Here is a 15,377-nt window from a genome sequence, read left to right on the forward strand (position 1 = left end):
CTGTCAATGACGGCTTGAGCTTCATCACCTAATGATTCCAAGCTACTGGCTGGGGAGAGCCCCCCCCCCCCCCGGGGCTCTCATGCTGTTCTCCTTCATCCCATTCCTGATTTTCCTCTCCCCTGTCCGACTGTTCAGCCCCCTCCTCTTCGCTGTCATCCTCCTCTGGGCATGGAGCCAGCAGAGACACAGCCGGTCCCTGAGCAGCCTCAGGCTGAACGACAACACCTTCATCATGTATTTTACTATGTGTATATAGATATATACCCACTAAAACCCTCATTGTGTATTGGACAAAATAATTAAATAAATAAATAAAATAAATAAAGCACCGACCTTTATCTCTCTTGATATGCTGACAAAAACCTAATTGGTGAGTAGCTTTGCAAGGTCATACAGAACACTTAGTGAGAACAGAGCTGCTGAGTTACACCAATCAGAATTGAACCAAGTTGCTTCCTGCAACAAGCACACCCGTTTGCCCCTCTTTTATGTCTTATAGGTGGGACCAATCATCTCCAAGCCTTACTCCCAAGTAGCCATTTTCCTCCTTAAACTATTCTTGCCTTCTGGCAGCTCTGCGCGTTTGCACATTGGGAACAGACACCCCTTGTTCCTCTGCCTCACTCATGTCAGTCTCTGGAGGTTTGGATTCAGCACAGACCTCCAAGATGGCCCAGGCTAAATCTCTGCCTCTGACACCAAGCCTTCTCTAGACGCCAGGCCTGGCCCATGTTCCTCCCAAGCCTCCTCATTGTCCGACTTTGCTGCAGGCCACTGGCGGACCACAACAGAAGTCAAAGATTACTGCAAAATCGTGGGGCTGTTTCAGAATTCAAGTTTGTGATAGATCCTGAAAAATGGAATCTGTTTGGAATTAGACAACTCCTGCCACAACACACTGTACCCAATTCGCCACGGTCAACTTCCCATGGACAACTGACCATGGGACAACTCACTGGAGCATAGGACAACTTAACAATTCAATTTAATTATTTTAAGTAAATAAAAATTATCTTAATTTTTGTCATTCACATTTCATTTTTGTTTCTCCTTTTGCATCCTTTCTTTAATGATTCTATGCCATCATTTCTTTGATATTAGTGTAACTCTTGTTCTACAGTGAGTTGTCCTGCGGTGAATTGGTTGCAGCAAGTTGGCTGTGGCAAAGCTGGCCCTGGTGATTTGGCCGGGGCAAGTTGGCTGTCGTGAATTGTCATAGACCCACTCCTGTAGGAAAGCCAGCCAAAGCAAAATAAGATACTTAAATATCACTTGCAGGTCAGACTGTCCACTATTGATACATCCTCTCCCATCATTGTTGCAGATAAACATAACTGAAGAACATTCTGTGCATTCTATATAAATTCTAGAAGTCATAAATGCTAGAAGTCATAAATCTTGTTCCCAAAATTGGTTGTATCTAATTTCTTTTTCATTGGCATATGTAATGTTGATCATGTTTCTTCAAGTTCCCTGCACCCTTTCTTACCAATTTACGTTCACTTGCCAATAAGATGGATGAAATATTCCTTTTAAACAGGTACAATTTTGATTTTCACAACGCATCTGCCATATGCTTCAGATACTTAAAGCAGACAGAACTGCAGAATTATCAGGGGGGAAAAAAGGAGGAGGCGCTTATGTATATGTTTTTTATGTTATGTATGTTGACAGCATATGCACCAAGACAAATTCCTTGTGTGTCCAATCACACTTGGCCAATAAAATTATATTCTATTCTATATATATTAACAGCAGCTGGTCTCAGGACATAACTATAATACAAAAATTCTGGGATGAAAACTTGGAGTCCTTACTTATTAATTGCAAAACCTTTTATTCTCCTCAAGAGATTAATTCATTCCTAATACTTGGGGTTTACATACATCCACAAGCATCGGTAAAAAAAGGCATTAAGAACTGTAGTTGATCAGATTATGGAGGATGAAGCCAAATACCTCAATTCACTGGCCATTATTTTGGGAGATTTAAACAAGGCAAACTTAAGGGAAGAGCTACCAAAATATTTTCAGCATGTCAATTGTCCCATAGCTGAATATCTTAGACCACTGCTACACAACACTAAAAGATGCTTATTGTTCCTTACTACAAGCAGCTGTGGGCCACTCTGATCATTGCATGATTCACCTTGTACCTGCTTGAAAACAAAGATTAAAAGCCACAAAACCAACAAGGGCGAGCATGCTGGGCAGACTGTGCACAGGCCGAGGAGGAAAGTAGATGGAGGAAAACGTCCCCCACAACAGCAGGACGTTCCCAAAAACAACGGGATCTACCGGATAGATGCTGGACGCCGAGTGGTTACATGGTGGGCACGCTCGACGTCGGAGGGCTTTGCGGTGGACATACTTGGTGCTGGAGTGCCTGGAAGAAGGAGGGCCTGCCATTATAGTGAACAAGGAGATTGTGAGAAAGAGACTGCCAGATTGAAATTGACAGTATGAAAACCTTGTGGCTGCTGGATGCTATAACTGAAGACCAGGAGATACAGAGATACCTCTCAAATAACAGCAGAGGTACTGGTAGACATTTGGGGTGACCCATGAGAGACCGGGGGTGTCGTGGAGATGAGAAAGCTGGTAACAACGACAGTGGCAAAGAGAAAACCTGGGAGGACAGAGTTTATACTCAGGACTGTTTGTCCTACTAATAACATCATACATCCCTTGGACTCACCTTTTTAGACTGGATGATATCTATATGAACTTGGCTTAATTGATTAATTAACTGACCAGTTGAAATATCTTCTACCTATATTTTTATTTTTATTACTTATATTTATCTATATTTTTAATAATATGAACTGTTAGTTTTATATTAACTCTTTTTAATTAAATTATTGTGGGGATTTTTAAGTGGATGGGAGGATGGTAGTGATGGCATGAATGAATGGGACTATTTTAGTAATTATTGGAATGAATGGAATACTGTGAATGAAAATGAATGGGAGGGGGGTGATAGATGGAATGGAGTGGGTGGGGGGGATTATAATATGTATGGAATGAATGAATATGACATGAATGGAATTTTTGGCACACCTGATGCTGGAAGGGCAGGAGGGGAGGGGACACTTATCTCTGGGGTGGCAGAGGGTCAAAATATCCCAGTCTTGCTGGGGAGAGGCAGGTATGGCGGAAGCCATGGAGCTAGCCGTTCCAGGGGAAGGAGGGATCGCTGCTTAGTAGCGATCCCTTCTTCAGGCTCCATGAGCTTAACTCAAGGCACTGGTGATGAGTGTAATTCTGGCCCTGGGCTCAAGTTGTTGCTACTCAATGCCAGGTCAGTGGTAAATAAAGCTCTCCTTATCCGGGATCTGATCCTGGATGAGGAGGCCAACCTGGCTTGTGTGACCGAAACCTGGCTGGGCCCGGAGGGAGGAGTTCCTCTCTCCGAAATTTGCCCAGCTGGGTTTCGGGTATGGCACCAACCTCGACCCCAGGGAAGGGGGGGAGGAGTGACTATTATAGCCAGGGAGAGTCTTGGCCTGCGTAGGCTCATTGCTCCAGAGGTTGCGGGTTGCGAGTCCCTCCTGGTGAAGTTGGACTTAGGGGTTCAGGTGGGCTTGTTACTCACGTACCTGCCTCCCAGCTGCGTGTCAACAGCCCTGCCTGTGCTACTCGAGGAGGTGGCCGGGCTGGCGGTGGAGTTCCCCGGACTTATCGTCCTGGGGGACTTCAATCTGCCGTCGCTCGGCGGTTCCTCTGGACTGGCACAGGAGTTCATGGCCACCATGACAGCCATGGACCTGACTCAAGTAGTTCAGGGTCCGACTCACGAGGGTGGGCACGCACCCGATATGATATTCCTCTCTGAGCAACTGAGTAATGATCTGAGATTAAGGGGCTTAGAAGTGTTGCCTTTGTCGTGGTCAGATCTTTTCCTACTGCGGTTTAACTTCCTGGCTCCAATCCTTCCCCGCAGGGAGGCGGAACCAATTAGGAGGTTCCGCCCCAGACGCCTGATGGATCCAGAAGGCTTCCAGATGGCGCTTGGGGTTATTCCAGATACACTTGTCCACAGTTCGGCAGAGTCTCTTGCTGAGGCCTGGAACAAGGCTGCAGGGGAGGCTCTTGACCGGATTGCGCCGTTGCGACCTCTCCGCGGCACTAGACCCCGTAGAGCTCCATGGTTCAACGAGGAGCTCCGGGTGTTGAAGCGCCAGAAGAGACGTCTGGAGAAGCGATGGAGGAAGAGTAAGTCCGAATCCGATCGAACATTTGTAAGAGCTCATATTAAGACTTACAAAGTGGCGCTCAAGGCGGCAAGATGCGCGTATCATGCCGCCTTGATTGCATCAGCGGAATCCCGCCCGGCCGATCTGTTTAGGGTAACCCGCTCCCTTCTTAATCAGAGGGGAGTTGGGGAGCCCTTGCAGAGTAGTGCCGAGGATTATAACACGTTTTTTGCTGATAAAATCGCCCGGATCCGAGCGGACCTCGACTCCAATTGTGAAACAGAGTCGACTGACAATGGGTCAGTCGAGGTGACTGGGGCTAAACGTCTTTGTCCATCTGTCTGGGAGGAGTTTGACTTGGTGACACCTGATGAAGTGGACAAGGCCATTGGAGCTGTGAGTTCCGCCACCTGTTTTCTGGATCCGTGTCCCTCTTGGCTGGTTTCGGCCAGTCGAGGGGTGACACGGAGCTGGGTCCAGGAGATTGTCAACGCCTCCTTGGGGAGGGGGTCCTTTCTGCCCCTTTATAAGGAGGCGGTTGTGCGCCCCCTCCTCAAGAAGCCTTCCCTGGACCCAGCTGTGCTTAATAACTACCGTCCAGTCTCCAACCTTCCCTTCATGGGGAAGGTTGTCGAGAAGGTGGTGGCACTTCAACTCCAGCGGTCCTTGGATGAAGCCGATTATCTAGGTCCTCAGCAGTCTGGATTCAGGCCCGGCTACAGCACGGAAACTGCTTTGGTCGCGTTGATGGATGATCTCTGGCGGGCCCGGGACAGGGGCTTGTCCTCTGTCCTGGTGCTCCTTGACCTCTCAGCGGCTTTCGATACCATCGACCATGGTATCCTTCTGCGGCGGCTGGAGGGGTTGGGAGTGGGAGGCACTGTTCTTCAGTGGTTCTCCTACCTCTCCGGTCGGTCGCAGTCGGTGTTAGTGGGGGGTCAGAGGTCGACCCCGAAGTTTCTCCCTTGTGGGGTGCCTCAGGGGTCGGTCCTCTTCCCCCTGCTATTTAATATCTACATGAAACCACTGGGTGAGATCATCCAAGGGCATGGGGTGAGGTATCATCAATATGCCGATGATACCCAGTTGTACATCTCCACTCCATGTCCAGTCAACGAAGCAGTGGAAGTGATGTGCCGGTGCCTGGAGGCTGTTGGGGCCTGGATGGGTGTCAACAAACTCAAACTCAACCCAGACAAGACGGAGTGGCTGTGGGTTTTCCCTCCCAAGGACAATTCTATCTGTCCGTCCATTACCCTGGGGGGAAATTATTGACCCCCTCAGAGAGGGTCCGCAACTTGGGCGTCCTCCTCGATCCACAGCTCACATTAGAAAAACACCTTTCAGCTGTGGCGAGGGGGGCGTTTGCCCAGGTTCGCCTGGTGCGCCAGTTGCGGCCCTATTTGGACCGGGAGTCATTGCTCACAGTCACTCATGCCCTCATCACCTCGAGGCTCGACTACTGTAACGCTCTCTACATGGGGCTACCTTTGAAAAGTGTTCGGAAACTTCAGATCGTGCAGAATGCAGCTGCGAGAGCAATTATGGGCTTCTCCAAGTATGCCCATATCACTCCAACACTCCGCAGTCTGCATTGGCTGCCGATCAGTTTCTGGTCACAATTCAAAGTGTTGGTTATGACCTATAAAGCCCTTCATGGCACCGGACCAGAATATCTTCGGGACCGCCTCCTGCCGCACGAATCCCAGCGACCGGTTAGCTCCCACAGAGTTGGCCTTCTCCGGGTCCCGTCGACTAAACAATGTCATCTGGCGGGACCCAGGGGAAGAGCCTTCTCTGTGGGGGCCCCGACCCTCTGGAACCAGCTCCCCCCTGAGATTAGGATTGCCCCCACCCTCCCTGCCTTTCGTAAACTCCTTAAGATCCACCTTTGCCGTCAGGCATGGGGGAACTAAAACACCTCCCCCTTGCCCATGTTGTTTTGTTGATTGATTGACTGTGTGCCTGTTTTTTATATATACTGTTTTTATGAGATTATTAATTTTAAATTGTAACTAGATGGGTGGGCATTGGATTTGGTATTATGTACTGTACTGTTTTTTATTATTGTTGTGAGCCGCCCCGAGTTTGCGGAGAGGGGCGGCATATAAATCCAATAAACCTAAACCTAATTAAATCAGTGACGGCTTGGACTGAAGTGGCAAAGTTAAGGCTTGTACTCTGAAAAGCTAAAGAATCAGTTCTCAACAAATGAACCAGCAAACATGTGGGAAACTTAAAAACATCACTGGTTACAGCAAACCACCCTCCCAAGCTGAAGAAAATCAGCAACTGGCACATGACCTGAATGTGTTCTACTGCTCACTTATCTCCACAACCTCCATCCCAGACACACCAACAACAGCCAAACCTCCTACAATGGAACCCATCCAATTGGGTTTACAACTCCTGGTGATCACAGAAAAGGAAGTGAAAGATCGATTTCACAGATAAGATATCTGCTTCATGCTTAAAGGTCTGTGCTGACCAATTGGTCCCCATCTTCACCCAAGTCTTCAACAAATCGCTGGAGAAGTGCTATGTTCCTTCTTTCTTCAAACATTCTACTATCATCCCAGTGCTGAAGAAACCCTTAATCAAGGAACTGAATGACTACAGACCAGTTACTCTAACATCTGTAGTTATGAAAACTTTTAAAAGGCTTGTGCTGTCCCACTTGAAAACCATCACGGATCCACCATTAGAACCCCTGCAATTTGCATACCAAGCAAATAGATTTGCATACCAAGCAAATAGATCGACAAATCATATGCAGGCAGGATTCTGGCTGTTATTTTTTTCTAGGTTTTGGTTAAGATATTTTTATTTATTAATTTTTATTTGTATTTATTGGGGGCATTATAATATTTGTTTGCTGCTGGCAAATTATGGATGGCTATGTGTTGAATAAATTAATCCAATGAATAAATCAGCTAGATAAAAAGTGATGAAATATTCTGAATCTGGGACAGATCATAGTTTGATAGCGTCAGGAATGCGTCTTAGGGGAAAATGGGGAAAAGAAAGGGAATGAAAGAAACCAGAGTGAATGTAGAATGATTACAGGAGGAGGACCTGTGAAACCCACAAGAAGTATTAGAAGATGGATTAATTTCCTGATCGTATGAATAGAAAATGAATATAAGAAAAGAAGATGCGGAAACTCTCAGAACAACGTTTTACAGAATTGTGGCAGTATGTGAAGTCGTGCAAATGGAACGTATGAAAAAAAAGCTTCATATATCATAGCTAATCATTAGCACTATCCAGTGATTTATGTGGAAGAATATAGTTGCAAAGCAAATATTGCAATATGAAAAATGATGATTTTTAAGGAAGAAGAATGTGTGTTTATATGTGATCAATTCTAAAAGACCCAGAAAAGCATTATTTTTAAGCACTATGCTTTGTTCATTCATTGGGTAAATTTATCAAACATGCTGGTTTTTCACTTTGGCCAGGTCTGGAACGTAACACCAGCGATAGGTGAGGTACTACTGTAAATTATATTGCATATGTGATTGGAGTAGAGAAAAAAAAATCCTGGAAAAAAAGTTATTCGACTACATTAGTCAGCTTTTTGGCTAGAGCAGAGCTAGATAAGAAGGTAAAAAGTAGGATACTCATTTTGTTTAAGTGATTTTAAAGATTCAATGTAATGTTACTAGGAAAGTCTTCGGAGAGGGGCGGCATACAAATCTAATAAAAAGTAATAATAAATAATAATAAAATCAAGCAATGGAAAATTTACATTCTGATTTTAACTCTCCCCCCCAACCTGGAGAAACTCTTGAATTCCCTTGAGAGACATCTGGGAGATTCACAGGACTATAAACACCCCTCTGTTAGTCTGTCTATCAGTGTGATTGTTGGTTGGTTGGTTGTCTACAGTAGAATAGAATAGAATAGAACAGAATAGAATTTTTCATTGGCCAGGTGTGATTGAACACACAAGGAATTTGTCTTGGTGCATATGCTCTCAGTGTACATAAAAGATCACTTCATCAAGAATCATAAGGTACAATGCTTAATGATAGTCTGGGTACAAATAAGCAATCAAATCATATTAGGAACCAGTCAATATAAATTGTAAAGATACAAGCAATAAAGTTACAGTCATACAGTCACTAGTTGGAAGAGATGGGTTATAGGAATAATGAGAAGACTAATAATAGTACAGACTTAGTAAATAGTTTGACAGTGTTGAGGGAATTATTTATTTAGCAGAATGATGGCGTGCAGGGAAAAACTGCCTTGTGTCTAGTTATTTTGGTGCAGTGCTCTATAGCGTCGTTGTGAGGGTAGGAGTTGAAACAGTAGTATGCGAGAGGTCTGTAAATACTTTCACAGCCCTCTTTTTGACTTGTGCAGTACGCAGGTCCTCAATGGAAGACAGGTTGGTAGCAATTGTTTTTTCTGCGGTTCTAATTATCCTCTGAAGTCTGTGTCTGTCTTTCTGGGTTGCAGAACCAAACCAGACAGTTATAGATAATTTTGTCAAGAATTATAAGGTGCAACACTTAATGACAGATGACAGACTCAACAATTCCTCTGTAGAATTGTATCAGCAGCTCCTTGGGCAGTTTCAGCTTTCTGAGTTGGACCAGAAAGAACATTCTTTGTTGTGCTTTTTTGATGACATTTTTGATATGGGGTGTCCATTTTAGATCTTGAGATATGGTAGAACCTAGAAATTTGAAGGTCTTTATTGTTCACACTATGTTGTCTAGTATAGTAAGAAGTGGAAGTATGGGTGGGTTTCTCCTAAAATCTATCACCATTTCTACGTTTTTGAGTGTGTTCAATTCCAGATTATTCCGGTAGCATCACAAAGTTAGTTGTTCAATCTCCTGTCTGTATGCAGATTCATCATTGTCTCAAATGAGGCCAATCACTGTCATCTCAAACTTCAGTAGTTTAACAAATGGATCATTAGAGATGCAGTCATTGGTATAAATAGAGAAGTGGAGAGAGCACACAGCCTTAGAGGCCCCCTGTTGTGATTCTGCTTATCTTCACCTGCTGCTTCCTGTTTGTTAGGAAGCTTATGATCCATTTACAAGTGTGTTCAGTTACCTCTAGCTGGTTCAGCTTAGTTAGAAGTGTCTGGATTGATGGTATTGAATGCTGAACTAAAGTCTACAAAGAGGACCCTTGCGTAGGTCTTTGGAGATTCAAGATATTGTAGTACAGATGTAATACAGAGCTATATTAACAGCATCATCCATTGATCTGTTTGCTTGGTATGCAAATTGTGGAGCATCTAACAGTGAATCTGTGATGGTTTTCAAGAGGGACATCACTAGCCTTTCATAAGTTTTCATAACTATGTTAGAGCAACTGTTCTGTAGTCATTCAGTTGCTTGAGGGTGGGTTTTTTTGGCACTGGGATGATAGTAGACCATTTGAAGCAAGAAGGAACATAGCACATCTTTAGCGATTTATTGAAGATTTGGGTGATGACAGGGGCCAATTGGTCAGCACAGACTTGTAAGTTATCTTCTCTGGGCCTAGAGCTTTTGTCTTGCACTTCCTTTTCTGTGATCACTAGGGGTTGTGACCCCAATGGTATGGGGTCAGTTGTAGGAGGCTTGGCTATTGTTGGTGTGTCTGATATGGGATATCTGGAGATAGGTGGATGTAGTTTCCTTTCAAACCTGCAGTAAGTTCTGGTCATCTGCCAGTTGTTGATTTCCTTCAGCCTGGGAAGGTGCTTTGCTGTATCCAGTGATATTTTAAAGAGTTCTCCACATGTTTGTTGATTCATTTGTTGAGAACTGATTCTTTAGCTTTCAGAGTAGCTTCTTTTTGCTGCTCTGATCTTCCTTGTTAAAACTTTTTGGGGCTGATTGTACATCATTTTATCACCTTTTTTACAGGCTTCCTCTTTGGAACAATGCAGCTGCTTACGCTGTCTGGCTGTCTGTCTGTCTGTCTGTCTGTATCTATCTATCTATCTATCTATCTATCTATCTATCTATCTATCTATCTATCTATCCACCATCTATCCTTTATTTAGCATACAGCATCTATAGAGGTCATGCAATCACTGGCATACAATCTCTCTAGAAAAGGGTATAATAACCTTCTTATTCATTTTAACCCTTGGTATGGATTGTAGCTATTACCTGGTAATTTGTGTGTGTGTGTGGGGGGGGATGAACCGTTGTACATACCTGAACGGTCTTCTCGATGCACTGGAAGGAGAGTCCAACATGGAACATGGGTAATTACCAATCCTATTGGTAGAGACTGAGTTAATTTAAATATTTAAATACGAGGTAGTCACTGCCCCTTAGCAGCCCCCAATACCTCAGTTTTAAAAACGAAGACAGTATAGAGGTAACACAATTTATTGAACTTCAACCATATAACAATTAACTTTAAACCTCGCAAACCCAACGACTCCGGCGACCTGGCAACTACGCCGGGTGGGTTTGGACTCTCCTTCCAGTGCATCGAGAAGACTGTTCAGGTATGTACAACGGTTCTTCTCCACTGCACTGGGAAGGAGAGTCCAACATGGGATATACCAAAGTTCACATCCCTTGGGAGGGAAAAGGCTGTGCCATGGTCGACGGAGAGGAACACACCCTTTGCAACACACGCCTCCCAAAGGAAGCTTCAGCCGAAGCAGCCGAGTCAAGTTTATAATGACGGATGAAGGTTGTAGGCGAAGCCCAAGTCGCTGCCTTACAAATGTCTTCAATAGATGCTTGGGTATTCCATGCGGCAGACGCAGCCGCACTTCTGGTGGAATGCGCAGTTATGCCAGCCGGAGGAGATTGAGACCTAGCTTTGTACGCTTCGGCAATACAATCCCTAAGCCAGCGACTAATGGATTTAGATGAGACCCCAAGTCCCATAGATCTTTGAGCAAATGACACAAACATCCTGTCAGTTTTCCTGAACTCAGCAGTTCTTCTGATATAAATCTTTAAGGCCCTCCTAACATCCACCTTGTGCCATCTCAACTCCAAAGGATGTTGGCCGTGTGTACAAAAGTCAGGAAGGACCAATTCTTGCGATCTGTGAAATCCAGAGTTGACCTTGGGTATAAAGGCCGGGTCTAGTCTCAGCACCACTCTGTCAGAGTGGAACACACACAATTCCGATCGAGTAGACAGGGCCGACAATTCGGACACTCGGCGCGCTGATGTGATCGCCACAAGAAATGACGTTTTAAATGTTAACAGACGAAGTGGAATAGACCTTAGCGGCTCAAAGGGAGGTGCAGTAAGAGCTTTCAACACGAGGGACAAGTCCCAGGTCGGGAACCTATGTACCGGAGGTGAATGTGAGTTGACTGCTCCCTTAACAAATTCCCTTATCCAAGGGTGTTGTGCTAGTGAACGGGAATAAGGTACCTGTACAATGGTCGCGAGAGCCGCTATTTGCCTTTTCAAGGTATTTGGCGCTAAACCCCTATCAACTCCTGCTTGCAGAAACTGTAACACCAGAATAACCAAAGCTTGTTGAGGGTTAGCACGCTGCTCAAAGCAAAACCTACAAAAGGCTGCCCATGTAGCTTGGTAAATCCGTACCGTAGACGGACGACGAGCAGCTTGCATGGTAGCGACCACATTGTCCGGGATAAGTTGTTTTCTCAACCTGAGCCTCTCAAGTGCCAGGCGGTCAGCTGGAACCATTGCGGGTTCGGATGACACACTGACCCCTGGCTCAACGATATTTCGCAATCTGGAATCCTCCACGGGGAAGACACAGAAAAGGCTGTCAGGTCGGCAAACCAAGGACGTCTCGGCCAATGGGGAGCCATCAATATCAACTCCGCTCCTTCTTGCACCATCTTGTCCAATGTTCTTTGAATCAGGCATGTAGGTGGAAATGCGTAAAGCAGACCTTTGGGCCAGGGAGACAACAGGGCGTTGACCCCTTCCGCACCTGGCGTTGTGAACCGGGAATAGAACCTGGGCAATTGGGCGTTGTCCGGGGTTGCAAATAGATCCACTGATGGTACCCCGAAGCGGCGGCCTATGCTGTTGAAAAGAGCCGGAGCGAGTCTCCATTCCGAAGGATCTAGGGTCGCCCTGCTCAACCAGTCCGCCTGCACGTTGCTGGTCCCCGCAATGTGCTCCGCCCTCAACGAAGCCAGATGACGTTCGGCCCAATCGAAGAGAGCCGTAGTCTCGAGCATGAGACGCTGTGACTTCGTGCCCCCTTGATGATTGAGATGGGCTCTGGTCGCTACATTGTCTATTAGAACCAGTATGTCTCTGCCTTGAACCCAGAAAGAAAAGGCCTGAAGTGCCAGAAACACTGCCCTGAGCTCCAGAAAGTTGATATTGATAGGAGCTAGGTCGTCCTGGGACCATAGACCCTGAGCCATATGAGGACCCATGTGAGCCCCCCAACCCGACAGGCTCGCATCCGTGGTCAGAACCAGGTGGTCGTGACTGTGGAGAGGGGAGCCCCGAAACAAAGCTGGGGACAACCACCATCTCAGTGATTGTTTTACGCATGCCGGAATCCTCACCTGCCGGTGAGAATGGCTGACCTTGTTCTTTTGGTACGGGAGTAGGAACCACTGGAGCCTCCTGATGTGATGACGAGCCCATGGCACGATTCCAATAGCTGATACCAGAGTCCCGAGTACCTTGGACAACATGGCCAACGATACCTGATGTTGTCGACACAGATTGCTGACCAGTCGCCGAATGTTGAGGAGCCTTTCCGGTGTCAAAGAGACCGTGTCCTGGGTGGTATTTATAATAGACCCCAGATGCTGGATGCTTGTAGAAGGAACAAGATGACTCTTTTCCTCGTTGATGGTATAGCCGTGGCGCTCCAGGACCTCTCGTGTGAGAGTCAAATCCTGTTGCGCCCGAGGCAGTGACTTGGACATAACGATGATGTCGTCCAAGTATGCCATCACCCGCACAGACTGGGCCCTGATATGCGCCGTCAAGATGTCCATCAGCTTTGTAAATGTCCGAGGCGCAGATGACAGGCCGAACGGCATTGCCCGGTACTGGTAGTGCGTACCGTTTAGGCAGAATCTGAGAAAGCGACGATGAGCCGGCCAAACAGGAATGTGCAGGTAAGCATCTTTCAAGTCTATTGACGTAAGAAAGTCGTGATGACGAATAGAGGCGAGAATCGATTGGAGAGAGTGCATCCGAAATCTCCGATACCGGATGAAGACATTCAGGGATCTCAAATTGAGGATCATGCGGAACCCTCCTGATGCCTTTGGCACAAGGAAAACGATGGAATAAAACCCTGTTCCTTTGGCATGCTCGGGCACTCTCTCTATCGCCTTGATATGCAAAAGATGTTCTATTTCCCGCCGCAAATGAAGATTTTTCAACGGATCGCGGGTCGATGGACATTGGACAAAACGTTGTGGTGGGGGCTGAAGAAACTCCAGATGCAACCCGTGAGAAATTGTGGCTATCGCCCATTTGTCGGTGGAGATAGTTCTCCAGGAGGCACTGAAAAGTTGTAGTTTGCCTCCTATGGGCGCCAGCGAAGGAAAGTCACTTGGAGTTGCGTTTGAAGCCTCGTTGGTTTCCCCTGAAGGGTCGCCTCGCCTGCTGATACCCCCTTGGTCGGTCTTGAAATGTCGCATGGTCACTTCGAAAGCCTGACTGCCCATACTGGCCCTGCTGAAATGGCCTGACATTCTGACCCACCGACGAGGAGGAGTCCCGTCGAAATGGCTGGCGACGATTATAAGGATTAGCCCGACGCTCCTGCCGTCTGTACGCTCTGGGAAGGGACTTCCGTTTGTCCTTATCCTCAATGAGGACTGGATCCAACGCCTCCCCAAACAATTTCTCTCCTTGGTATGGAGAGGACGCCAGGTTCCACTTGGACTTGAGGTCCGCCGGCCAGTTCCTCAGCCAAAGGAGTCGTCTGGAAGCCAGAGAAGTCGCCATCCCCCGAGCCGAAAACTTCGCTGCATGCAGGGTGGCATCGGCGGAAAATTCAGCTGCCGCTAACAGCTTACTGATGTCCTGTCTTAAACGGCCATCATCTGGGCCTAGACGAGCCTGCACCTCTTGCAGCCATATTATAGAGGCCCGGTTGAAAAATGAAGCAGCCGCAGCTGCCCGAAACCCCCAACTGGCCATTAAGTGCGACTTACGCAATAAAATCTCCGCCTTTCTATCTTCTGGCTTTAGGCTATCGCCAGTCTCAGAAGGAACTAAAGCCTTTGAAATCAGAGTCATTACAGGCTGATCAATGGGCGGAAACTCCAACAACTTTTCCATATCCTCATCCAGCGTATAGAATTTACGCTCCATGACCGAAGGTCCCTGAGCAGCTGCTGGAGCTAGCCAGGGACGCTTAATACCTTGTCTGAAGATTTCTGAAGATGGCACATGGTCAGTCTCAGGCTGGGGTTCTTTAAAGAGGACTGTAGATGGTTTAGGATCCTCAGTGGAATCTGTAGCTTTGGTAGAGCCTGGCAGGTCCACTGTTTGTTTAGCCTTATGAAGTAACACCTTAAAAAAGGACGCCTTGAAGAGACCTGCTACTACTGGAGGTTCAGGAGCGGTCTCGTCATCAGAGAAATCATACTCCTTCTCTGTGTCTTCTAGCTGGGAAGGTTCTTCAACCCAGGACCCCATACCCGAGAGGGGCGGTACTGACCAAGGATTTCTGGTTGGGCCAGGGCGTGTGTCCTGCACTCTTGTTGCCATCCCCTGCGAATAAGCATCAGTAATAAGCTCCTGTAAGGCTGGAGACATCTGTTGCCAGGTATCAGGGTTTACTCTGAGTCCAGCTGCAGTGGGAGTAAAAGTTGCTGTAGGCCCACTTTTAAATGAAGGAGCAGCAGAAGCAGAAGCAGGCCTAGGTTGACTGAGGCCTGAGGTTGAATAAACAGGTTGAGGCAGAAATGGGGTCTGCCTTTCTGGGGACCAATCCCTCTCTGACAAGGTCTCCACTGGTCCCAACTGGGGAGCTTGCAAATCCCTGGCCTGGAACACCAATTGCGCAGGGAGAGGCGAGGCAATTCTAGGTGTCAGAATGGCTGCCTCCAGCCTCTGCTCCAAAGCCTTAATCCTTCTCTCTGCCTCTTTGAGCGATGTAGATGAAGGCTTAGATTTATCTTTTGGCTTTGGCTTGCCCTTATCCTTGGGCACCACGCTGGGGGAGGAGATTTTTTCAGGCATTTTATCCTCCATTACTTACAATTAACAGTTGTTAATGA

The sequence above is a fragment of the Erythrolamprus reginae genome, chromosome 3 (genome assembly GCF_031021105.1).
Source record: "Erythrolamprus reginae isolate rEryReg1 chromosome 3, rEryReg1.hap1, whole genome shotgun sequence".
In the NCBI taxonomy this organism is placed as follows: Eukaryota; Metazoa; Chordata; class Lepidosauria; order Squamata; family Dipsadidae; genus Erythrolamprus; species Erythrolamprus reginae.